The following is a 27213-nucleotide window of genomic DNA, read 5'->3' as shown; positions in this document are numbered from 1 at the left end:
TAAAATTAGAAGAAAAGAGGTTTAACCTTAAACTACGTAGAGGGTTCTTTACTGTAAGAGCAGCAAGGATGTGGAATTCCCTTCCACAGGCGGTGGTCTCAGTGGGGAGCATCGATAGTTTCAAGAAACTATTACATAAGCACCTAAATGAACGCAACATACAGGGATATACAATGTAATACTGACACATAATCACACATAGGTTGGACTTGATGGACTTGTGTCTTTTTTCAACCTCGCCTAATATGTAACTATGTAAAGGGCATACAGAGCAGCTGGTTTTGACCCACTGATGGTAATGACAGCGCACTTGATGAGGGTGGTGGCAACAGCATCTTGAGCAGACTTTTCTAATGTCTCTATGGAAACAATATGCAGAGCCACGTCATGGTCTTTTTTAAAGCACTAGAAGGTGGACCCAGGGGCAGGACTGCCGTTAGAAATCAATTCATTTTTCTGTTCTGGCACTTGCCCACCTTGTCAGCTAGTTATTTATCACAGATATGCTGCCATATTGGCACCAAGAAAACGGAAAGTTGGATAAAATACTTACTGTAATTTTCCTTTCCTGGTGCCAATCCATGATAACAATTTAGTTTGGGTACAGTGTTGCATAACTTCGCAATGGTCATTCAAAGTATGACAACGCTGAAAGCTGGAAAAAGGTTTGGGCAGGAAGGGGGTGAAAGTGCTCGATAAGCAAATGGTTAACCGCTAGCTGACCAGCCACCGCAGAACTGCGGCAGGTTGGCACGGCTGTGCAAATCGCCATAGGTATACGTCGCTACTTTAAGATGATCTAGCAGGTGCGCGCGTGCCAGTCGCATGTCCCCAGAGCTGATGCATGCGCCCGGACGGCGTGATCTCCCACGCAATCACTCGTAACAGAGCAGGAACGTGGATCTGTGTGTGTAAACACACAGATCCACGTCCTGTCAGAGGAGTAGAGACAGATCGTGTATTCCTAGTATATAGGAACACTGATTGGTCTCCTCCCCTAGTCAGTCCCATCCCCCCCACAGTTAGAACACACCTAGGGAACACAGTTAACCCCTTGATCACCCCCTAGTGTTAACCCCTTCCCTGCCAGTGACATTTATACAGTAATCAGTGGCTATTTTTATTTTGATCGCTGTATAAGTGTCAATGGTCCCAAAAAAGTGTCAAAAGTGGACGATCTGTCCACCACAATGTCGCAGTCCTGATAAAAATCACAGATCGCTGCCATTACTAGTAAAAAAAAAAAAAAATAGAAGTGGCATAAATCTATCCCCTATTTTGTATGCGCTATAACTTTTGCGTAAACCAATCAATACACGCCTATTGTGATTGCAACATATCATCCTAAACTCATGAAGTTTTTTTATTTTTTTATTTTTTTGGGGATATTTATTATAGCAAAAAGTACAAAATATTAGTGCTATAAGTGTTTGTTTCAAAATTGTTGCTCTCTTTTTGTTTATAGCGCAAAAAATAAAAAATGCAGAGGTGATCAAATACCACCGAAAGAAAGCTCTATTTGTGGGGAAAAATGGACATAAATTTTGTTTGAGTACATTGCACAACCGCAAAATTGACAGTTAAAGCAACACAGTGTCGTTTTGCAAAAAATGGCCTGGTCAGGAAGGGGGCAAATCCTTCCAGGGCTGAAGTGGTTAAAGTAGACATTTTTAATGGGAACCTCACACTGTTTTTTTATTTTTTTTAAGGCACAATAAACATTAAAAAAAGGCAGAACAAACATGTGAGGTTCCCCTTATTTCCCTTAATTTCATGCAACCTGGGTGACTGGGAAAGGGAGAGCGATGAGTCTAAACCCCCCTACCTTCCTCAACCATACCATAACAAAAGAACTTTGTGCCAAAGAAATAATAAACAAAAATGGTTTCCAGCAGCAGTGTGAATGTGAGCTTAACTAGTGTCACTACAATATGAAAATGATTAGGCAAACACACGCTTAGTTAATGACTCATATCAATGGGTTTAATATACCAAGTGTATTAATAAAAAAAAAATATATGGCGCGGCAGCTCCTAAAATGGCCGCAGGCTGTTAGAGCTCCGTTCCACCACGGCTCTGTGACAGCCACCGGAGCGATCGGAGCAACCCCCCGAGCACCTTACCGGGCCACACGAACGGGGTAAACCCCCAGGAACACTGCCATGACAACAGCGAACGTCCGCAGGAACCTGGCGAGCCAGATGACCGCGGCAGGCAATCAGGTCAGTTATGCCAAGATAGCGGCGGCTCCACGAGGCCCGCAGAGCACGGAGATGATGGAGCATTCTATAGCTGACCAGGACTCACAGCATCCACAGCCACCACAGTCCCCAGGTACAGACTTTCCGCCCCAGCCCCTGGCTGCTTCCCCCTCATCCACGGAGTCCCTCTTGGGCAGGATGGGCTTGGGCCTCCCCTCCACACCTATGATGGACCCCCATACAGGACTGTAGGGATGAGCTTCGAGTTAGAGTCGAACTCATGTTCGACTCGAACATTGGCTGTTCGCAAGTTCGCCGAACAGCGAACAATTTGGGGTGTTCGCGGCAAATTCGAATGCCACGGAACACCCTTTAAAAGTCTATGGGAGAAATCAAAAGTGCTAATTTTAAAGGCTAATATGCAAGTTATTGTCATAAAAAGTGTTTGGGGACCTGGGTCCTGCCCCAGGGGACATGGATCAATGCAAAAAAAAGTTTTAAAAACGGCCGTTTTTTCAGGAGCAGTGATTTTAATAATGCTTAAAGTCAAACAATAAAAGTGTAATATCCCTTTAAATTTTGTACCTGGGGGGTGTCTATAGTATGCCTGTAAAGGGGCGCATGTTTCCTGTGTTTAGAACAGTCTGACAGCAAAATGACATTTTGAAGGAAAAAACTAATTTAAAACTACCCGCGGCTATTGCATTGCCGACAATACACATAGAAGTTCATTGATAAAAACGGCATGGGAATTCCCCAAAGGGGAACCCCGAACCAAAATTAAAAAAAAAAAATGACGTGGGAGTCCCCCTAAATTCCATACCAGGCCCTTCAGGTCTGATATGGATATTAAGGGGAACCCCGGCCAAAATTAAAAAAAAAAATGACGTGGGGTTCCCCCTAAATTCCATACCAGACCCTTCAGGTCTGGTATGGATTTTAAGGGGAACCCCGCGCCAAAAAAAAAAAAAAAAAACGGCGTGGGGTCCCCCCAAAAATCCATACCAGACCCTTATCCGAGCATGCAACCTGGCAGGCCGCAGGAAAAGAGGGGGGGACGAGAGTGCGGCCCCCCCCTCCTGAACCGTACCAGGCCACATGCCCTCAACATTGGGAGGGTGCTTTGGGGTAGCCCCCCAAAACACCTTGTCCCCATGTTGATGAGGACAAGGGCCTCATCCCCACAACCCTGGCCGGTGGTTGTGGGGGTCTGCGGGCGGGGGGCTTATCGGAATCTGGAAGCCCCCTTTAACAAGGGGACCCCCAGATCCTGGCCCCCCCCCTGTGTGAAATGGTAAGGGGGTACAAAAGTACCCCTACCATTTCACTAAAAAACTGTCAAAAATGTTAAAAATGACAAGAGACAGTTTTTGACAATTCCTTTATTTAAATACTTCTTCTTTCTTCTATCTTCCTTCATCTTCTGGTTCTTCTGGTTCTTCTGGCTCTTCTGGTTCTTCCTCCGGCGTTCTCGTCCAGCATCTCCTCCGTGGCGTCTTCTATCTTCTTCTCCTCGGGCCGCTCCGCACCCATGGCATGGGGGGAGGCTCCCGCTTTTCTCTTCTTCTTCTTCTTCTCTTCTTCTTTTCTTCTCTTCTTCATTTTCTTCTCCGGGCCGCTCCTCACACATGCTAGCATGGCGGGAGGCTCCCGCTGTGTGACGGCGCTCCTCGTCTGACAGTTCTTAAATAACGGGGGGCGGGGCCACCCGGTGACCCCGCCCCCCTCTGACGCACGGTGACTTGACGGGACTTCCCTGTGACGTCACGGGGAATGCCACAGGGAAGTCCCGTCATGTCCCGTGCGTCAGAGGGGGGGCCCCGCCCCCCGTTATTTAAGAACTGTCAGACGAGGAGCGCCGTCACACAGCGGGAGCCTCCCTTCATGCCAGCATGGATGCGGAGCGGCCCGGAGAAGAAGAGATGAAGAAGAAGAGAAGAGCGGGAGCCTCCCCCCATGCCATAGGTGCGGAGCGGCCCGAGGAGAAGAAGATAGAAGACGCCGCGGAGGAGATGCTGGACGAGAACGCCGGAGGAAGAACCAGAAGAGCCAGAAGAACCAGAAGATGAAGGAAGATAGAAGAAAGAAGAAGTATTTAAATAAAGGAATTGTCAATGTATTGCATTGATCCATGTCCCCTGGGGCAGGACCCAGGTCCCCAAACACTTTTTATGACAATAACTTGCATATTAGCCTTTAAAATTAGTACTTTTGATTATTCATGTTCGTGTCCCATAGACTTTAACGGTGTTCGCGTGTTCGAAAGAACTTTTTTCCTGTTCGCATGTTCTGGTGCGAACCGAACAGGGGGGTGTTCGGCTCATCCCTACAGGACTGTTATTTTCTGTATCAGAAGCCCACTCTGACATCCCTGTGCCATCCGATTTCCCCTCCATGATGGTGGCCTTCTCCCAGCTCCTCTTCAAGAGCTTGGACCAAAATGCAGCACAAATTACATCATCCATCCATGCTGACCTGCAGCAAATAGGGATGAGGATGGATTTAATAGAAAAGAAAGCTGACCAAGCGGTATCTCGCATCAATCAAAATTCAGCAAGGATTCAAGACTTGCAAGACCAGCTTGAAACAGCATTTGCAAAAATCGATGACCTCGAAAATAGATCGAGACGCTATAACTTTCGCGTTCGAGGGCTCCCTGAATCAGAAAAGGATGTTCATGCCGCTGTGAAGACCCTGCTATGGAACCTCATACCAGATATCACAGAACAACAGAAGCTAGACAGAGCCCACAGAGCCCTTCAACTCCCCCGATCAGATGGCCTGCCCAGAGACATCATTGTGAAACCCCATTTCTTCTCCATAAAGGAGGAGGTGATGAGAAGATCTAGCGGCTCAGAAAATCTCAAATTGATGGGACACAGGATCCAGATTTTTGCAGACTTGTCGCCATACACAGTGCAAAAAAGGCGCTCTCTCAAACCGCTACTTCAACTGCTGCTGGAAAAAGAGATCACATATCGTTGGTCCTTTCCCCTTCGATTAAACTTTTTCCTACAGGAACAAAAATTACGGCTTCTTTTCGTTCGCCGAGGGAGAACGTCTGCTCCTGCAACTGGGTTTGATCTCCCAGGACCCTTCTTCCTCACAGACCAACAGGAGCTCCTCTTCATCTACTAAAAGGCCTCCGCCAGCAAGCCCGCTGCAACCCAACTGGCTTAAGCAGAGCTCCAAACGCTCTAAGGAAAATCTTCCCCCGTGATCTGCTGTCCTCTTTTTGGATCAGGGACCTGATCCGGAACTCCTCCGTGGACATTTTCGGTTCAACAGTGACCTCCCCGGGATTTCTTTTACACCCCCTGCACTGATGCCATATGACAGATGGACTTTATTCCTTTACAGCAGTTCCCATTCTTCCCATCTCGGATATCTCAGGCTTAGCAACAGCCGACCCTGTGAAATTACAGGGATGGGGCAGGGGCGGGAGGGGGCCTCTCAACTTTTATATATATCTCAATCTGGACAGTACTCAGAAAAGTTAGGTATTTTCAGGTTCTGGTACTTGTTGGACCCTCCTCTCACTGGTTGATCCTGAAGTTGTACTTACCTTGGTTTTTTTTTTTTCAATATTCTTGATCACAGTTTAATGACCGAATGGACCTGCTGACCCCCCTAATCAGATTCCACTGCTCCGCTACTGGAGCTTTTGGCCCGGCTGGTGCAGTGTAATCCTATCTCCCACAAAGTCATTATATTCTAGGGTTGCTCTGTTTTACTTTTTGTTTATAACATTTCTTGGAAAAAAAAAATAATGCTTTATGCTCACTAGTTATATGGTTTTATAGGTGGCGGGGCCGTGGTGGACCTAGTGCACCTCCAGTTGAAACCAGAGGCACTGATCGTGCATTTGGTTTCTAGTCCGGTAGTCCCTCTGATTGGACACCGGCCCTCTCAGGTAAAAGGGTAAGGCATGGCCAGTCCATTCTACCCTGGGGCAAGGGAGGGGTCTGGGTACCCCTGTATTATTAATCTCTGTTCTTCTTACATGTATGACAGTTTAATGGATCAGATTACAGTAACTTGTATACACCCTCTAATACTCTGTCTCACCCCTCTCCTTTCTTTCTCTCCTTTTTCATCACTTGAGCACTTCCAGGTTCCGCATTCACTTCTGGCCTCTCCTCCCAGGTCTTTTGTTTAAGGCAAGCTTATTCCTAGGGATCCTTGACACACTCGTCCACACGTACAGGTAAGACTTTTCTCATAAGCATGACCTCACAACACTCAAATTATGACTGACCTCCCTAAAGTCCCTCCCACCCTAAAAATGTTATCACATAATACACAGGGACTGAACTCCCCTGTCAAAAGAAGGAAACTGTTTCAACTCTACCATTCTATGCACACGGACATTCTCTTTTTACAGGAGACCCATTTCCCCATATCGTACCAACCCACATTTCTCCATCACAACTTTCCCCAATTCTTCCTATCATCTGCACCCAACAAAACAAAAGGGGTGGCTATATGTTTTGGCAAACATATCAATCTCTCTTAACCTCAGACGATTATAGACCCCCTGGGACGCTTTATACTAGTATCAGGGAACATAGATGGTGAGCAATACACCTTTGTTTCCTATTACTCTCCTAATAGAGGTCAACAGGCTTTTTTTTGAATCCATACTACACAAACTCTGCCCTCATCTTAAGGGCACAACTATTATCGGTGGGGACTCCAATATAGCTTTTGACTTCTCCTTGGACAAGTCTGGAGCTGGGATACCAAAATCCAAACACCCTACTAGACAGAGCGTTAAAGTAGCTAAGTTACTACATGAGGTGGGATGCGTAGATGCCTGGAGGGAAACTAACCCTCGCTCTAAGGATTATACACATTTCTCAGCACCCCATAACTCCTATGCCAGGATCACATCTTTACACATGCCACTACGATCCCTTTGGTCGTACGGTCGCTTATTATAGACTCTCCTCTATCGGACCACTGGTCACTCTAACCCTCCACAGAACATCAGGACATAGGGAGCGCAATTGTTGGCGCCTGCAGGAATCCATTCTTAACGATCCCATACAGGCCACTATCATAGAGAAATTTATTAAGGAATACTTTAGCCTAAACACCACGACTGATGTCTCCCCGTCCACAGTTTGGGCTGCTCATAAAGCGGTGATCAGGGGGAAACTAATGCAATTATCAGCTACACTAAAAGCGGAACACAAAAGTGACACGATCAAATTAATAGCAAACTTTCGATCTCTCGCAAAAGCCCACAAACTAAATCCCACCTCGGAATCTCTGGCTCACCTGGATAAGGCTCGGGTCATTCTCAACCTGAACCTAATGACAGCTGCTGAAAACCATCTCAGGTGGACAGGGGTGCGTTTCTACTCCCAGAGGGATAAGATAGGATCGAAATTGGCGGTAAAACTTAGCCCTAAACCTCGCCAACTGGCATTCCCCAAAATTAAGTTAAAATCAGGTGACCTAACCCAGAACCCTACCAAGATTATGGAAGCATTCCAACAGTTCTATTCGGTACTTTATAGATCTCAACGCCACCCTTCCGGTCAATCACAAGGAGGTTTCCTTGACTCTTTGCCTTTACCTTCTTTAACCTCAGATCATAGGGACCTACTTGAAAGCCCCTTCTCGGTCACGGAGGTGCTGGACACTTCTTCCTTGAAAGTCGGATCCTCCCCTGGACCTGACGGGTTTTCCACCGGGTATTATAAAAAATTTGGGGAAACATTGGCCCCACATCTCACAAAGTTTTTCAATTTCCTTAGGGAAGGTTCCCCATTGGGGGCTGACTTAAACGCAGCATATATTTTGGTGATTCCCAAACCCGGGAAAGACCCTAGCAAAGTTGGAAATTACAGGCCTATATCCTTAATTAACAACGACATCAAGATTATGACCAAGATTTTAGCCAATAGATTAGCAAGTTTTATCCCCTCATATATCCATAGAGATCAGGTAGGCTTTATACCTGGGAGGCAAGGCCCAGACCAGATTAGAAGGACAATAGATGTTATCTTCCTCCTTAAATCTAGTTGGGACGGAGGCTCCCCCCAATTGGGTTTTATTCTTTCTATCGACCTACACAAGGCGTTCAACTCAATTGAATGGAACTACCTTTCAGAGATCCTTAGAAGATGGAACTTCGGCCCCCATTTCCTAAACTTAATCAACTCTATGTACTCTAATCCATCTTCCCAAGTGAGGTTAATGGGAAGATATTCGGCCTCCTTTCCATTTGGGAGGGGCACCAGGCAGGGATGTCCCCTCTCACCCCTTCTCTTTGCGATGGCCATATAAACTTTGGCCATAGCAATTAGAATAAATCCCGATATTAGGGGTGTGGCGTGCGGGGACCAGGAGCACAAATGCGCACTTTATGTGGACGATCTCTTGCTATATATAACCTCACCTCTAATAACCACTCTGGTTATTTACGGGGTTCTGAACTCCTTTAGCAAAATCTCGGGCTTAAAGGTCAACATGTCTAAATCAATTGCCTTAAACATCACTGTTCCTCCTGACATAGTGACACAACCAACTAACAATTTCGAATTCTCCTGGGCCCCTGCGACTATCCCCTATGTAGGGATTAATTTAACCCCAGATATAAATAACCTCTCTAAAGCTAACTATCCACCCATGATCAACAGGTGCAGGGGGGATCTCCAACAGTAGTCGAGATGTGGTCTGTCCTGGCTGGGAAAGGTACACGCTGTAAAGATGACTCTCCTTCCCCGTCTCTTATACCTGTTCCGCTCTCTACCAATCCCGCTTCCGAGGAGCTTTCTTCGCAAATTTCAATCAGAGATTACACGCTTTGTGCAATAAGGGTTATAGATGCCCATCCAAAATACTTCATCGCCTTAAGTCACAGGGAGGATTAGGCCTTCCGGACCTCTGGGGTTATTTCCAGGCGGCGCAATTATCGCAAATATCCATTATTTTCTCTAAGGGCCCGAAGCCCAAGTAGCTCTCAATGGAAAGGTGGGCTAAACCCCTCAATACCATTGTCTTTCTCCTTTGGTGTGACCCTAAACAAAGACCTGCCATAATGGCCCCCACACTTTCTCACTCTATTGCAATATGCACTAAATTATTTAAACACCCCTCCCTTATATCGCCGCTCAAACCTTTATCCCACATATTCCATAACACTAAATTTCCACCGGGAATAAACATCCAAGCATTCAGATGGTGGACTGACAAAGGCCTTTACCGGATAGGACATTTCCTTTCCCCAGCTGGCCCTCTTACCCTGTCTTATTGTAAGCGTAAACTAGAAATGCCTGACACGGAACAGTTCAGATTTACACAAATCTCCCACTTCTTAAACTCTATTTGGATCAACAAACCTGAACCTCCCTCAATAACCCCTTATGAACACTGGTGCTCTAACCTTTCGGAACAAAAAGGGGGAATCTCCTTGATTTACACCGCACTACAGACAAATCTGGAAAAGCCGTCCTACGCAAAGACCTGGGAGGAGGACATGGGCGAACTGTGGCCGACGACAGACTGGTTCCGATCCTGGACATGCTCCTATAGAGGTATTTGTAACATCTCCCCTATAGAGGCCAGTCTAAAGGTCCCGACCAGGTGGTATTATGTCCCATCCAGATTGGCATTGATATACCCTGGAACTTCACCTCTCTGCTTTTAGGGGATGCAGACTCGAGGGTACAATGCTACATACATGGTGGACTTGTCCCCGCATCAGAACCTTTTGGAAGAAAATCTTCTGTACAATTGGTAAACTAATAAAGGTCTCGGTAGCCCCCAACCTACATATTGCCTTATTCAATCACAATATACCCAATACACCTAAGCACCTACAGGTACTATCCTACTTCATTTTTTTGGGTGCGAAAATCATCATAGCAAAAGCTTGGAAGAGACCTACGGTGTCCTTCCAGTATTTCAGGAGAAAGGTGTCCTGGATTATGTCCCGGGAACAAATAGTGGCGAAGCTGAATGACAAAATTGGGAAGTTCAATACCGTCTGGGAACCCTGGTCCACGTTCTGCAACATCTCTCATACCGGGTATTGAACCTGACGCAAGTTTAGTTTCTGTTATTAACTGAACCTCACCCTACCGTCCCCCTCTCTTCTCACCCCTTTTCACACGTTTTGTTTCTTTTCTTTATGGGATTGCTCAAATCCTGCTATTTCTCAGGTACAACATGACATATACACACCCAGAGGGGAATTCTTAAGAGAGTGTTAACCAGAGCATCCGAGGGACCCCTTCTTCTCTTCACTAGAGGTTCACTAGTTACCGCAATGGTGAACTGGAAATGGAGGGCTCCGCTTTTATAGCCCTTCCAACCAGTTCATAACGCTCCTGGGGGAGTCGGCTGATTTGGGGAAGAACCTACACACACCTACAGGAAGATCCCACGGGGGGGGGTGTGAGGGTTCCCTGGGTCATCCGGCATTCATCCCTCGGAGGCGAACCCCCACATCTTCCTTTCCTACCGCACAGATGGGCTCCCTCGGATAACTCCGTACAGTAACTACAGATCAACTGACTCGAATTTACCTTTCTGTCTCTCGAGATCTCTGAGGGAAATCACTTAAGTTACCTTAACTGTAAGAGTACCCTCATGGGGGTTATCCTCTGATCCTGGAGCACCTGTATAGCTCTCTGACATACAGGACTGTTCATACTTTGTTCATTGGTTTCTTTATATTAATAAATTGGAAATTTTTTTTTTTTCTTTTTATTACTCTGTTTTAAACAGAGAAGTTTGCTACACAACTGAGTTAAGTTTGACTACAGAACATAACCGAACCTCATATAGCAGCAGTGAGTTAATTTGGTTGTGACAGTCTTGCAACTATAACACTCAGTTCAGCTTATAATTGATGTTCATAAATGTAAGATTTTTTCTGTGTAACTTTTCTTACTTCATTAGAAATGTATGCAATTTCCTGTATGGTATGCAAAAACTCTAATAAAAATGATTTGGAATTTAAAAAAAAAATATATATATATATATATATACACAATGCTAATAAGTCCCACAGTGGTGAATAAAGTGCTCGTGCTTCAATATAAAATCGGTGCTCCACTGTTCAGTGTTTAGACAATGTGCCCCACATGGATGTACACTCATTCTGGATATGGACCACCTATCGCTAAAGTGGTCACTTGCGCTTTGTGGGGAAAAGACCCCTAGTTGGTATCATTCGAGGTCAGCTGCACTGCTAATGATCCTCAATGGATAGGGAATAAAAATAACAGAGGGGGGCATCCATAGTGTAAAACCGTTTTATTAATAAAATTATAGCAAAAGAAAAAAAGTAAAAACTTGATGCACTCACATGTTAAGGTGCCTAATACTGGCACCAGGTGTGATCAGCATTTGTTTTAATGGGGTATAATCCGGCCAATCTCATTAAACGCCGCTCTATCGCAGTGAGGCTCGGTCCCTTGTAATCATTCTATGGGCAGATATGGTGTCGCGATGACGCGATCAAGCCTGGACACTTTTCAACCAACAGGAAAGCCCGTCATCAGGAAGCTCTGAGAGCCCATTAATATGAGTCACTAGCCAAACGTGGTGTTTGCCTAATCATTTTCATATCAGAATACATACCTTTTCACACTGGAAAGGTAAAAATGTTTCCTGTGCAAAGCACATTGTGCCCATGTTGAGGGGACAAGGGCCTCATCCTCACATCTAGCAACAGAAGGATGTGTTTTTGGGAGGAGGGAGGGGGAATCTGAAGAGTCTGTTTATGATAAAGGAACTCCTAGATATTCGCTTCACCCTTATTACTCAAGCCCCAAGAAAATCAAGAACAAATGAAACACACGTACTGTGAAAAAGTTGTTTTTTTTTTTTTAAATGTAAATCATATCCAACTATGTAAATCTAGTGTCAATCATGTCACCCGGCAATGTAGATCAATCATCGGTCATGATGATTTGCTACCTCACAATGTTGTCCAACTGGACTACCACCACTAATTTATAGTAAGATCCCTGGCTTCTGTGTGTGTGTGTGTGTGTGTGTGTGTGTATATATATATATATATATATATATATATATATATATATATATATATATATATATATATATATATATATATATAATATATCAGCCAAGGATCCTGGGTGATGTTATTGACCAAATACAGTCGTGATTCTATTTGGTGTTTGCATAGAAATGCTTTAAAGTATAATTAGAAGCAAAACTTTTGTTTTACTGGAGAGCGATTGGAACACCTTTCCAGTTTTTATTGCTGTCTGTGCCCCTGTTAAGAAAATTCACCCTCTCTACTTGTCCTGTATACCACCAAAAGTAAACGTGAAAAAAAAAAAACCTACATTTTGGGTTGTCGCCAGAAAAGAATAGACGGTAAACTTCCCAAAGTTCTTTTGACCAGTGACAACCAGGCATTCCCTGATTTTGGTGGACTTCTCACTTCCTGTTTTGGCTCTAGAACACGAAGTGAAGGATACTCCCCAATGGGGCACAGATGGCAAAATAAAAAACTGACAGGGGGTTATAACCCTCCCTTACTCTATCTAAAAAAGGACTGCCTTTAGTTCTACTTTAACTTACATTTTCCTCTCTGTGAATGTGTGTCTGACCAGATCCGTTGGAATTACTGAAAGAACTGGGTAATTTTTGGTCTTTATTAGACTGCATAGTATACTAAGACATCCCACACCACTACTATAACAGGAAAGTGGAGGTAATACTATGAAAATTAAAACTGTTAGTAAACTGCCTATATAACTGCATGTCTATTTATCTGACTTTTGATGGACTTTAACATTCATCATCCAACAGTAAATACACAGGACAAAGAGGTAGCAACAGATTTAAGATTTTAATTACCTCAAATCTCCCATCATCACTTTTCATAAACGCCATCCCAATTGGTGAGACAATTTTCAAGTAGTTATTAATTTTCTGAATTGTAACTGTGGGTCTACTATATGGTAAAGTTATCCTAGGTAAAGAAAATTGTTGTTAGTAGCTATACTTAAAAAAGCTTTGTCATATTAAAATAACAGCATATGTATGCAGGACTAGTGTCCTCTGTGTTTGGACAAAGAGGTATGTCACAGTACATGTTGGCATTCACGGTTCTCTCAATGAACTGTAGCTTCCCAGTGCCGGCAGCACTCATACAGCCCCAGACCATGACTTCCTTCTGGGATGACAGCCATGCAGACCAATTTGATGCAGTGTGCGGCATATGGTCTGAGCACTGACAGGCTGACCCCCCCTTCATTCTCTACCGCAATGCTGGCAGCACTGATACATCTATTTCCCAAAGACAACTTCTGGATATGACACTGAGCGCGCGCACTCAGCTTCTTTGGTCGACCATGGCGAGGCCTGTTCTGAGTGGAACCTGTCCTGTTAAATCGCTGTATGGTCTTGGCCACTGTGCTGCAGCTCAGTTTCAGGGTCTTGGGAATCTTCTTATAGCCTAGGCCATCTTTAAGTAGAGCAACAATTCATTTTTTCAGATCCTCTGATAGTTCTTTGCCATGAGGTGCCATGTTGAACTTCCAGTGACCAATATGAAGAGTGAGAACGATAACACCAAATTTAACACACCCGCTCCCCATTCACACCTGAGACCTTATAACACTAATGAGTCACATGACACCGGGGAGGGAAAATGGCTAATTGGGCCCAATTTGGACATTTTCACTTGGGGTGTACTCACTTTTGTTGCCAGCAGTTTATACATGAATGGCTGTGTGTTGAGTTATTTTAGGGGACAGCAAATGTACACTGTTATACAACCTGTACACTCACTACTTTACATTGTACCAAAGTGTCAATTCTTCAGTGTTGTCACATGAAAAGATATAATAAAATATTTATAAAAATGTGAGGGGTGTACTCACTTTTGTGAGATACTGCATGTTTGTTGTACCTTTATCTTTTTTATAAGGAGTGTGACAGGGCGGCACCTTTTTCATGTTGTCAGATGGGGTATATGTCACACAGGGTTCTGAATGATGTAGGTTGAAGAGTTCCTGTATGGGCCATTCTGAGTGGGGGGAATAGGTTTTACAGTTTTCTCTAGAATTGGTAACTCTTAGATTGGGTTCTGGAGTCTAAAGCTTCAAAGAGTTTTGAGAGAGATAAAGCCTTTAACTCTCTGCTCATGTCTTTCTGGAGACCAGCAGCCTGATGGTTCAGGTGAACGGTGTAGGAATTACAACAGTTTGTATATGTGCCTCCCACTTTTTAAGGGACCAAAAGTAATGAGACAATTGGCTGCTCAGTTGTTCCATGGCCAGGTGTGTGTTATTCCCTCATTATCTCATTTACGAGGAGCAGATAAAAGGCCCAAAGTTCATTTCAAGTGTGCTATTTGCATTTGGAATCTGTTGCTGTCAACTCTCAACATGAGATCCAAAGAGCTGTCAGCATCAGTGAAGCAAGCCATCATTAGACTTAAAAAACAAAATAAACTCATCAGAGCGATAGCAAAAACATTAGGTGTGGCCAAATCAACTGTTTGGAACATCCTGAAAAGAAAGAACGCACCGGTGAGCTCAACAACACCAAAAGACCCGGAAGACCACGGAAAACAACTGTGGCGGATGACCAAAGAATTCTTTCCCTGGTGAAGAAAACACCCTTCACAACAGTTGGCCAGATCAAGAACACTCTCCAGGAGGTAGGTGTATGTGTGTCAAAGTCAACAATCAAAAGAAGACTTCACCAGAGTGAATACAGAGGGTTCACCACAAGATGTAAACCATTGGTGAGCCTCAAAAACAGGAAGGCCAGATTAGAGTTTGCCAAACAACATCTAAAAAAGCCTTCACAGTTCTGGAACAACATCCTATGGACAGATGAGACCAAGATCAACTTGTACCAGAGTGATGGAAAGAGAAGAGTATGGAGAAGGAAAGGAACTGCTCATGATCCAAAGACTACCACCTCATCAGTGAAGCATGGTGGTGGTAGTGTCATGGCGTGGGCATGTATGGCTGCCAATGGAACTGGTTCTCTTGTATTGTATGACAAAAGCAGCAGGATGAATTCTGAAGTGTTTTGGGCAATATTATCTGCTCATATTCAGCAAAATGCTTCAGAACTCATTGAACGGCGATTCACAGTGCAGATGGACAATGACCCAAAGCATACTGCGAAAGCAAACAAAGGGTTTTTTAAGTGAAAGAAGTGGAATGTTATGCAATGGCCAAGTCAATCACCTGACCTGAATCCGATTAAGCATGCATTTCATTTGCTGAAGACAAAACTGAAGGGAAAATGCCCCAAGAACAAGCCGGAACTGAAGACCGTTGCAGTAGAGGCCTGGCAAAGCATCACCAGGAATGAAATTCAATGTCTGGTGATGTCTATGCATTCCAGACTTCAAGCTGTAATTGACTGCAAAGAATTTGCAACCAAGTATTAAAAAGTGAAAGTTTGATGGATGATTGTAAATGTGTCCCATTACTTTTGGTCCCTTAAAAAGTGGGAGGCACATATACAAACTGTTGTAATTCCTACACCGTTCACCTGATTTGGATGTAAATACCCTCAAATTAAAGTGGGAGAACTTGCACAATTGGTGGCTGACTAAATACTTTTTTGCCCCACTGTATATACAGTATAAAAAATCCTTTTTGTGATTGAGAGTATGAAGTTGACATTTTCTGTTATAAAATCGGCACGCTCAATTTCTTTGAAAACATTTTTTGTCACACTGTGCTCAAAAGGTTACCTACCCCTGCCTTAGCTGTTATTTTTCTATTGATCTTTTTTCTCAATATTTAGACCTTTTTTCACTTTAATTTATTTTGTTTGTAGTTTTTTTTTTTTCAATACAAAAATGAGCAAAGTTAAAATTAAACGTGTCTGTATTTCATTTGTAAATACCGTATTTATCGGCGTATAACACGCACTTTTTCCCCCTGAAAATCAGGGGAAAATCGTGGGTGCGTGTTATACGCCGATCCGCCACCGATTGTGAGCTCTTCGGCCGCTCTCAGCGGCTTTTGGCTCTTCTCGGCGGCTTTGAAAATGGTGCCGCCGTTCTCGGCCGCTTTCGGCCATTCTTGGCGGCTTTCGCCCGCCTTTGGCCATTCTCGGCGGCTCTCGGCCGCTTTCGGCCATTCTCGGCGCCTCTCGCAGTCCCGCAGGAGCTGCCGAAAGCCGAGAGCGGCCGAGGGCCGCCAAGAATGGCCGAAGGCGGGCGAGAGCCTCCAAGAATGGCCGAAGGCGGCCGAGAACGGCGGCGCCATTTTCAAAGATGATACACAGGCTACAGAGGGACACTGACAAGGCTGCAATGGGGGACAAGGCTGCAATGGGGGACAAGGCTGCAATGGGGGACAACACTACAGATGGACACTGACAAGGCTGCAGATGGACACTGATGATGCTGCATTGATGGGCATTTAAATGTAAGTTTTTTTCCTTAAACTTTCCTCCTAAACTGTGGGTGCGTGTTATATGTCGGCGCGTGTTATACGCCGATAAATACGGTAAATGCCATTCTTTATACCAAACATGTAATTTTAGTATTAGAAAAAGAGCATACATCTTTTAGAATACAATGTTAACTTTTTATCTGTGGTGAAAATATATATATGAAAACCTACATGATAATAATAGCATACAGGTGATAAGTTAAATTGGTGAGTTAATATATGGCGTGAACCATAAACAATGTCCAGTGATCGAAAAACATCAAATTGGCAAACGATCAGTAATCAATGAACATTATAATGTGGTGAACACCAGTAGATTAAGAATTAATAATTAGAATAGCATAAATCGATACCAACAATAACAAATGTCCAGTGATCGATAGACATTATTGGCAAACGATCAGTGATCAATGAACAATATAGTGTAGTGAGCACCAGTGAAAATAAAATTAAAGGCCAACACAATAGCATAAATCTGTGAATCGGTTCCTGTTTCCCAATAATAAGTGAGATCCACCACCACAGGTCAGCGAGAATGCGCCCTTACCGGAATACCATGATCCCCCATCAGAGGATCAGGGAAGACATGTGTTGTACTAAACCCCGGCTCCATGGGATGGCAAACAGACACCAGATGGCAGGAAGTCACCTAAGGCAACTTTTTTCCTAATGGATATACAGCTGTCACATGACCCATGTCTTTCCCAGCCTGTCTGCAGGGAAACATCCACAGGAGAAAGTTCTAGTCCTCTGCTTTTGTTATTCTGAAGAAATCCCTGTGTGTTTGTCTGTGCCTCTGTTCTGAGACCGTTTGCCATCCCATGGAGCCGGGTTTTAGTACAACACATGTCTTCCCTGATCCTCTGTGATGGGGGATCATGGTATTCCGGTAAGGGCGCATTCTCGCTGACCTGTGGTGGTGGATCTCACTTATTATTGGGAAACAGGAACCGATTCACAGATTTATGCTATTGTGTTGGCCTTTAATTTTATTTTCACTGGTGCTCACTACACTATATTGTTCATTGATCACTAATCGTTTGCCAATAATGTCTATCGATCACTGGACATTTGTTATTGTTGGTATCCATTTATGCTATTAATTAATTTTTAATCTACTGGTGTTCACCACACTATAATGTTCATTGATTACTGATCGTTTGCCAATTTGATGTTTTTCGATCACTGGACATTGTTTATGGTTCACGACATATATTAACTCACCAATTTAACTTATCACCTGTATGCTATTATTATCAAGTAGGTTTTCATATATATATATTTTCACAGCATTATATATTTTTTAAGGGTAGCGCAATTTTTTTATACATTTTCTTATTTGCATGTGTATTGATGTGTACATATTAATTGATGCTCCCTATATGTTTGTTGGGTGGCAATCATCCTGGTACCACTTTTTCAATTTAGTTTGGTTCCCATAGCGCGTTTTTTTACACCATTTTTTATCTGTAGTGCCACTGCATTTTTCAAAGCTAAAATTGGTCATGTTTTTCATTTTTGTTTTGCCTATAGATCGCATATAAAATAAAATAATTTTTGTGTGACGATACTACATTTTTTTTGTCTACCCCAAAAACACTATGTATGACTTACTTATTGTTTGTTACCACCAAACAAATAGGCAGAAATGTAAAACATGTTAAGATCCACAAGGGATACTGTATATGTTTGGAAACTTAAAGATTTTCCAGTTTGTACTATGAAATATTGGGTTTGTACTAGCAAATTGCAAATACGCTGTTATGTCAAAGTGGATTATAAAATAATTTTTTTTTTTTATGGAAGAAAATTGCCAGCAATCTTCTTTTCGCAAAGAATCTTATTATTGATGTAGCACCCTGATGGTTAGGCAGGGTTGCTAGTAAATTTACCTGCCAGGTATAGTTACCTTGGCCAATTGATTGATTGGAAATCGATTGATTCCACCCCAATTCTGGAATTGCTGCACTTCTCTCTTCTGTCACTAGATGGCCAGGTATCTGGTGACATTCGATAAGACAAGGGCATTGCAAGGACAGATTAGGAATAGAGCCAATGAGCAGGGATCTTCTTGGGTCCCTTGGCCTACTGGGAGAGCCTATTTATTTGCATGAGGTCAGGTGATCGGGGTTTGGTGCCACCTGGACGGCTGTCTGGGTGGACGTGTGTTGTGCTGCCCCGGGCTGCTAGGCCAGAGTCTGAGGCCTATACCAGGGACATCTGGCTGCTAGGCTGTCTAGGCCTATCTAGAAGCAAGAGAGCAGTCTAGGTTTAGGACTGCAGCTTGCAGTCTAACCATAAGTGAGGTGCTGCCGGCCGGAGAACCAGTCATGGTCGAAGGTAGAATGGAAGCTGTCACCACTAAGGGACCAACCACATTATTACAAGGGATCATAGTGAGTAGCTGAAGTAAGTACCAGAGCAGTATTCTCATCAACCATGGATGGTGAAGAATTGGGAAACTTCAGCAGGTGTCAAGCCAGGGACCTAGCCAGCGGAGATAACTCTTGCAGAGCAGCCTTGTGTGCCAAGCCAGGGACCGAGCAGGCCAGTGGGGTGACGCTTGAGGAGTATCTGTGAGTGGCAAGCTAGGGACCCAGCAGGGAAGTGGGGGTGACGCTTAAGGAAGATACACAGTGAGAAGGTTGGAAGAGCTCAGGAGATCCAGTGGCGAGTGGATCAGCACTGGGAGCTCAGTGGAGTGAAGATCTACAAGAAGTGATTGTAGAAGAGTTAAAGAAGTTCATTACAACTTGTGTTAGAAATTTTTATAAGACTGTGCCATAGGAGACAGTGATCCTACACATGCAGATGTGGTGTCCTGCTGGGTGCCTTTCCCTGCATAGCTGTCTATCTATAGAAGTCGCGGAGTCTGCTAATTAACATTGCAACTACTAAAGGGTGTCGTGGCCCTAAGCCCTCTCTCCCACAGTTCTTTTCAAGAGAAAATAAATCTCTTTGCATTCAAGAAGTGTCTGGCACCCATGAATCTACTTTGCATTACATCCATCATGCCTTGTAACCCACTCTTCACAAAAGGATGTCAGCTGCCCCTAACTCTGGAGGTTCTCATTAGATCAAAGGGGACCCGGGACCTTGCTACATTAAAATGTCCTTGTTTTGTCCTTATTTTGCCTTCCCTGGTTCCACCTTTCCCCTCCTCCAGCATGGTAATGAAACTTTTAAATAAAACCATTCCATTTTCAAAACTCTATTTAAGAATCAGTGACATTGTCAAGGAATCTTTGGGGGTGCTTCTCTATCCAATACAGGGAGATGCCGGCAGATCATGGATGGTGGAAGGGGCTAAAAGTGTGTTGTACATATCTTTCTGGATACACCACAGCACCCTGCCTCAATGTTCCTATTTAGAGTCCTCAGCAGAGGGCTGGCTCTTTGGAGGCTTATGCAAATATTAATATGCCTTCATTGGTGAGGTAAGTTGGGAGAGGAGGGCATTTGTAGGCTGGATGTATGTACATGCAAACACCCACATGTAATGTTAAGCTTCCATGATTGAAAGAACTGAAATTCAATGAATGAAGGGGGTGATCCTAGGACATCAACACTATTGCAGTAAGTTAAAACACACCCAATAACATGCGTTATGTTAAGATGGACCATTGATTTTAATGGGCTGTCAACACCTTGCAATACAGGTAGAAATATACCTGCATCCTTTTTTCCAATATATGCATTGCGGGTTGCCATAACAAAGGAGCAATGTGGTGTACTGTATATTCAGAAGCAATGTTAATATGCACTGCACCAATCTGCTTTGCAGTGATGTGTTGTCAAACCTTGGCTTGGGAGTAGAAATGAGTGCTGGTGTCCCCCGAACTCATCTCTACCTGATCTCCAAACTCATGCTCTTTTTTTATTCAATTGAGCTGCGAGATGGTTCATTCCTGCCCTGCAGCTCACGTAAATAAAGTCAGCTTGCGGGGTGGGAATGATCTGGCCAGCAGCCCATTGGAGTAAAAAAGAGCTTGAATTTAGAGTTTGGGTAGAGATGAGTTAAGAGGATACCAAAGTTCACCTCTAGCTAGGAGTTACTATTACTATAAAAATCCACATTAAATACATATTGACAAATAATTATTCATGTACAATGTAAAGGTGCCAACACTTTATGTAATAAAACAATAAAATGTTTGGTATCCCTAGCCAGAAACAATCACATCCATTTCCACAAGTTCAAAATGAATGTTCATGATTTAAAAGAGATTAAAAATCCATCCAGTGTACATTTAAGACCTATTAACATTAGTTCACAACGATAAAACACACGTTACATGTACTGTAACACTTGCACACCAACACACCATCCTAACGCAACCTGTGTTGCACTATAATGCAATACCATGGTTGGCAAAGCATTGTGCTAAGCAAACTTGGTGCTGGAGTTATTTTGGTCCATTAGTGTGCAGTGGCAACCCATTTGCATAAATGGGCTGACTTGACCTAAAGCGCATTAACGCATGTTCATTAAATAAACTGCAGCAGACTGCCCTGCTGTGAATGGGCACTTAATGTACATTCAATTATCTCCAGTTCTTTATAAAAGCCTTCCATGAACGCTGCATCTAAAGATTGATCTCATATTTTAAGTAGAACACACTTACGCTATTCCATCAACCATCACGTTGTCCTTGTTGAGTTCCACCACAATTGTATTGATCTTCAGGCTTATTTTGGTGTATAAGACAGTTTGGTTATCTACAAAGTGTCTGAATTGAATGGCAAATGCTTCAGGGGGGTTCTTGCAATGATAAGCAAAGTTGTAGGTACAGTTTCCACGGAAGAAGAATATCTCTCCTGTAAAAGCCATGTAGTGGAAGTCTTTCCAGTAACTGCAAGTCTTGTCGTAATTTATGCCCGTTGCTGAGGAAGGGAGGATGAAGATTTAGTCAAAATCATTAAAACAATGCTGGGGATGTAAAGTTTTTTGTATAAATGAAAAAAATAAATAATGTATTACTAGATAAGTATGAAATGTGGCATATTCACCAGGGAGATCCATTAAGCAAACCTCAAGGATATTTTTATCCTGATTTCTCAGCTGATTTAAAATTTGTCAAGGGCCTTGAGCTTTCTATCTGAGTCAAAACATTCAAGTTGGCATATTAAATGTATTTCATTTTTTAATGGTGAATGCAGCTAAAAGCAGGATTATTCCAGACAGGGCAGAAGGGGATGGGAAGGATTGAGTAAGGCTTGTACATTTTTTTTCCTAAGGTCCTGCAGATAGAGCAGTGTTTTGTCACTCATGCTGTAGGCTGAGATAGATGGGACTATTCACTGAGAATACTTTTCATGGTGGCAGCATCTAAGCAGCTACAACAGCAGCTAGAGTGGCAACACTGCAATGATATCACAACAGAAGGAAGTCAATGTCACCCTATCAAAGTAAGTACCTATTCAATGATTCCTGTGGCAGGAACAACATATGTTTACAAAATGTTCTGTGGGGCTTATAAATGCTGAGAGCCAAGTCTTACTGGTAGCATTGGCATCCTAGACCGCATATGTGTTTAAATTTTTTTTTTTTTGTATCACCACAGAGTGGTACTGTGGATACATAAAAAGTACTATGTGCCACGTCCTAAATTTTTAAGCAAGATAGGAGTTTTGAGGGCTTGGACTTTATAGGCACGACCACAAGGGATATATAGTATAAAAGGTTATAAATTTATTAAACATAGAAAAATATATATATTTTTTTAATTTAAGATTTTTATTGTATTTTACGAAGAGAAGAAGAATACAGAAACATCGCCAATTGGGCATACCTTGGCGTCTTAATGTTTATATAAACGGCAATGAAGGTAAAAGCTTACTTAAGTGTAGCCTTTGTCGAGCTACATCAAGAACAAGGGATTAGAGTTAAGTAAACAATTATACTACAGATATCTATGGTAGCATACAGTAATCCTGTAACAGTGACCTAAGTACTGTGGGGGTGGACACTTGTGTGCAATTAAAGTAATGGCATAACAATGTGACCTGTACTGAGTTTCATAACAAGATGTCCGTAGGACTGCAGTAAGGAAGGGAAGCTGGTGTGGGATCCAGCCAATCTAAAGGTAGAACTGCTATGATAGTGGTGTACTTCTAGAATCTAAAATCCAAGGTTGCCAGTTTCTATTAAAGCGCTTAGTGGACATGTTGGCCTTGGCAAAAGAGAATTCCATCTGGAAGTGTAGGTTAAGTAGGTGAATGGCATCTCTCAGTGTAGGTGGGTCGGTTAATTTCCACTTCTTTGCGATTGTCAATCTTTCAGCAATGAGGATGTGTGTGATCAGTGTTTGCAAATGGTTAGGCAATGTGGGGATCGAGAGTCCTAGGAGTAGGTCAAGCGGGGACAGAGATTGGGATATACCACACAGAGACTCAATTAGATTTTGCACCTTTCTCCAAAAATTTTTGACAAGGTGGCACTCCCATATGTGTGAAAGAGTTCCAGTTTCAGCACATCCCCTCCAGCAATTTGGGGAGGTGTTCGGGTATATTTTCGCTAGCCTTTCTGGGGTAAAATACCATTTGTGAAAAAGTTTTTGTAGTGCTTCCCAGTGATTAATGCAGTGAGACAGGCGTAAGGGCAATGTGAGGGCCTTCGGCCATTGTAGTTCTGTAGGTGGTTGGTCCAACATTGAGGACCAATACTGTGAGGAAGAAGACAGATGGTTAGTAGTCGGTTTGGTGAGCAGTTTGTACATAAAAGAGATTCCTTTGGCCTTAGGTGTAACCATATTGTAGAACTTGAGCAGAGGGAGTGAAACACAATCCGAAGTTGACCAGCACATTTTTGATAGGCTAGATCTGATCCTTAGGTAAAGAAAAAACGAATGTTTGGTTAATCCAAACTTCTGCGTTAATTGCTCAAAGGAAAGCAAACCTGATGGTGAAAAAAGCGTACCTAGGTAGAAGATGCCAGCTTTTGTCCATTCTGAGAGAGGTAAGTCTGGGGAGATAAGGTGTAGCGCCTCAGTGGGTATTGCTGTCAGCATGTCCTTTGATATCCCTCCATTGAGCTGCAGTATGGATGTCCAGACTCTTGTGGAGGACGTGATGGTATCAAGAGGGTATCGTTTGGGGTGAGGGTTGAGCCACAGTGCGGCTAGGAAGATTTTGGGGTCCGTGGGTAGTAGGTTGGCTTCAATTTGTTTCCAGGTTGTGTGATGTTTATCTGACCACCATGTTTTCAGTTGGTCCAGAATAGTTGCCCGATGATATGCTTGGACGTCCGGGGCACCCAGGCCTCCATGTTGAGCTGGAGTTGTAAGTATGACTTTTTTTATCCTAGGTCTTTTTTGTTGCCAAATAAAGCCGTTGATGATTCCATGGATTTTTTTTTATCTGATTTTGCGCTAGAGGTAGGGGTAATGTACGAAAAAAATATAGGACGTGGGGGAGTAAATACATTTTTGCCTGAGCTATCCTACCAGCCCAGGAGGCTGGGACTTTACTTAGTTCATTTGCTAGTCGTGTAAGCTTGCCCACGAGGTCTTCCAAATTGGTTCTCAATATCATCCGACTTGGGAACGTTAGTTTATTACCCAAGTATGGGAGAAAGGAGTTAGGGGCCCAAGCAAAGGGGGAGTTAGCGGTAATGGTGTTTAAAGTTTGAGAGTCTAGGCCAAGATTAAGCATTAGAGATTTACTGTGTTTCAGTTTGTACATAGATACAGCGCTGAACGTGTCAGGGACTCGTTGGACTGCTGGTAGAGACAAGAGCGGATTGGATAGGGCAATAATCACGTCATCCGCGTATAAGCCGATTTTATGATCGGTTTGTCCAATTTTTATACCCGTGATCGAGGGGTCAGATCTAATGAGTTGTGCTAAGGGCTTCATTATCATGGAAAAAATTAGAGGGGACAACGGGCACCCCTGTCTCGTGCCATTAGTAATTTGGAATGGGTTAGAAACGACGTCCCAATGCGTGCAGATGGGTGAGGGTATAGGCCTAGTATGGCAGAGAGAAAGGTGCCGGAAAGTCAAAATTTTCGGAGGACTGCCTCCATGTACGGCCAATATACCCTATCGAACTCCTTCTCTGCATCCAAAGATAGGAAGAGAGAAGGCGCTCGAGTGTGCTCCGTCCATTGGATAAGGTCAATAAAACATCTAGTTCCATCTGAAACCTGCCTGCTGGGCACAAATCCCACTTGGTCAGGATTGATAATCTGGGGGATGATGGTGGAGAGGCGTTGTGCCAAGAGTTTGGCATAAATTTTGGTGTCTGTGTTGAGGAGTGATATCGGCCTGTAGTTGGCTGGGTTGTCTGGGGGCTTACCCGGTTTGGGAATGGTAACCACTAAGGCATCAAGGGATTCCTTAGGGATTTTGCCTGTGGTAGCAAATTGATTATACATGTCACATAGGTGGGGGACTAAGGGTTGGGCAAATCGTTTATAATATTCATTGAATAGTCCGTCAGGTCCTGGTGCTTTATGTAGTTGTAAGTTGTTTATCACTTTTTGGATTTCGGTCTGTGAAAAAGGAGCCGCTAGGCAGTCAAGTTGTTCTGGAGAAATCGAGGGGAGGGAGATAGAGGATAAAAAAATTTTTATATCAGCTTGGGTAGGTGCGAGATGAGGGTCTGTTTTCATAAGGTTGTAAAGCTTTGTGTAAAAAATGCCAAATTCGTTGGCAATATCTAGTGGGTTGGTGAAGCGTTTGCCCTGGGGACTAGTGATAAAATGCAATTTTCTTATTGGAAAGTTGCTTTTTAAATTGTTTGGCCATAAATGCTCCTGATTTATTGGCTGATGAGTAGATCTGAAGTCGTAGTCGCTTGATAAAATAATCAACATTTTTGTGGAGATGACCACTAAGTTGGGATCTAAGCTTTTTAAGTTCTGAAGAGATAATATTAGAGGGGGATCTCTTGTTTGTTAGTTCAAGAGATCGGATTTGTTTCAGGAGGGACTCAGACCTCGTAGACAAGCCTTGTGAGCATTCCAAACAGCACAATCAGTTACAGAATTGACATTTTTGCTGGAAATAATGATCAATCTCGGATTGTATCTGAGACTCAAAGTTGGGATTGTTGAGAAGGGAGGTGTTCAATCTCCAAACCGTATGTCTAGTAGTTTGGGAAGGAGATGCTAGTTTGATTGTGACTGGAGCGTGGTCAGACCACAATATGGTGCCTATGTTGGAGGCAGTAATAGATTGTAGTAGGTGTTTATCTGTTATGAATAGGTCAATTCAGGAATAAGATTGGTGCGGGGGGGAAAAAATAGGTGTAGTCTCTCTCCTCATCGTGCATGCATCTCCAGGAGTCATATAGGTCCTCTCTTTTAAGAATATTGCATATCGCTGAGGGCCTACTTCTCGCAGAATTGGAAGTATCAAGTGTAGGGTCAATTACTTCATTAAAGTCTCCACAAATTATCAGAGGGGAGGATCTATAAGGAGCTAATTTGGCAAAGAGATTGGCATAGAATCTTTTTTGGGCTGTGTTGGGGGCATAAATGTTGACTATAGTAAGAGGGCAGTTGTCAAACGTGGCTGATAGGATTAAGAATCTGCCATCTTCGTCACTTTCACAGTGGTGAAGTTTAAAATCTACTGTTGCGTTTATGGCAATCATTACTCCTCTCTTTTTTTTTTTTAGGGGCGCTTGCAAAGAAGCAATGGGGATATTTTTTGTGATTGCATTGGGGTTGTTTAAGTTTGGCAAAGTGTGTTTCCTGGGCACAGATTACATCTGCACGCTGTTGTAATGCTTCCTTCCGTAAAAGGTTACTTTTAAATGGCGAGTTTAGGCCTTTAACATTGAGAGAGGTGATCGAGAGCATCATAGCGGTAGTGCAGTTATGAGGGCCTGGGCAGAGGGAGAGAGACCTCACCTATTCTTGATGGATGCGAAATACACAAGCAAATGAATAAATGTCGTATATGTTACAGGTATACGACAAAAACCAGTTAGTTGCTAAATATAAACACACTAAAATTCTAGGAGAAAAATACGGTCAATGCAGATTAATCTATACTGTGAACAAAAAAAAAGAAAAAATCTGAAAAATGTGTGCTTAGCACAAGTTTAAACCTGAGGGGTGGTGAGGAGAAGGTACAGGTGTTTCACCCAAGCTGGATATGAGTAGATCTGGGGACCTGGGCTTAAACCAAGGTTAGGTCTTTTTGGATGTTTTGGTCGCCATATTTCTGGAATCAGACGGCTTTTGGGAAGGAGTAGCTTGTTCCACTTCTCTGGGAGCAATGGGGAGTAAACCCCAGTTGGTGAGCTTCTTGTAGCCATCTTTCGGAGAGAGAATAAGGACGATCTTTTGTTGGTGAGTAACCAGCAGCTTCGTAGGGAAGCCCCACTTGTACAAATATGTTTTTCTGTTGAAGGATGGAAGTCACAGGGGCGAAAGCTCTGCGCATCTCCATTGTGGCAGGGGACAGGTCAGTGAACAGCTTGATAATAGTGTAAGGGGCCGGCAGGGGATTTGAGGATCTGGCGGCGGAGAGAGCTTGCTCCTTAACATGGAAGAAATGTATACGCGCCAAGATATCTCTGGGGATATCATCGAAGAGGTGTGGCAGTTTAGCAATTCTGTGGGCCCGGTCGA

The sequence above is a fragment of the Aquarana catesbeiana genome, linkage group LG11, assembly GCF_042186555.1.
Source record: "Aquarana catesbeiana isolate 2022-GZ linkage group LG11, ASM4218655v1, whole genome shotgun sequence".
NCBI classification, from domain to species: Eukaryota; Metazoa; Chordata; class Amphibia; order Anura; family Ranidae; genus Aquarana; species Aquarana catesbeiana.
This window is presented reverse-complemented; position numbering follows the sequence as displayed.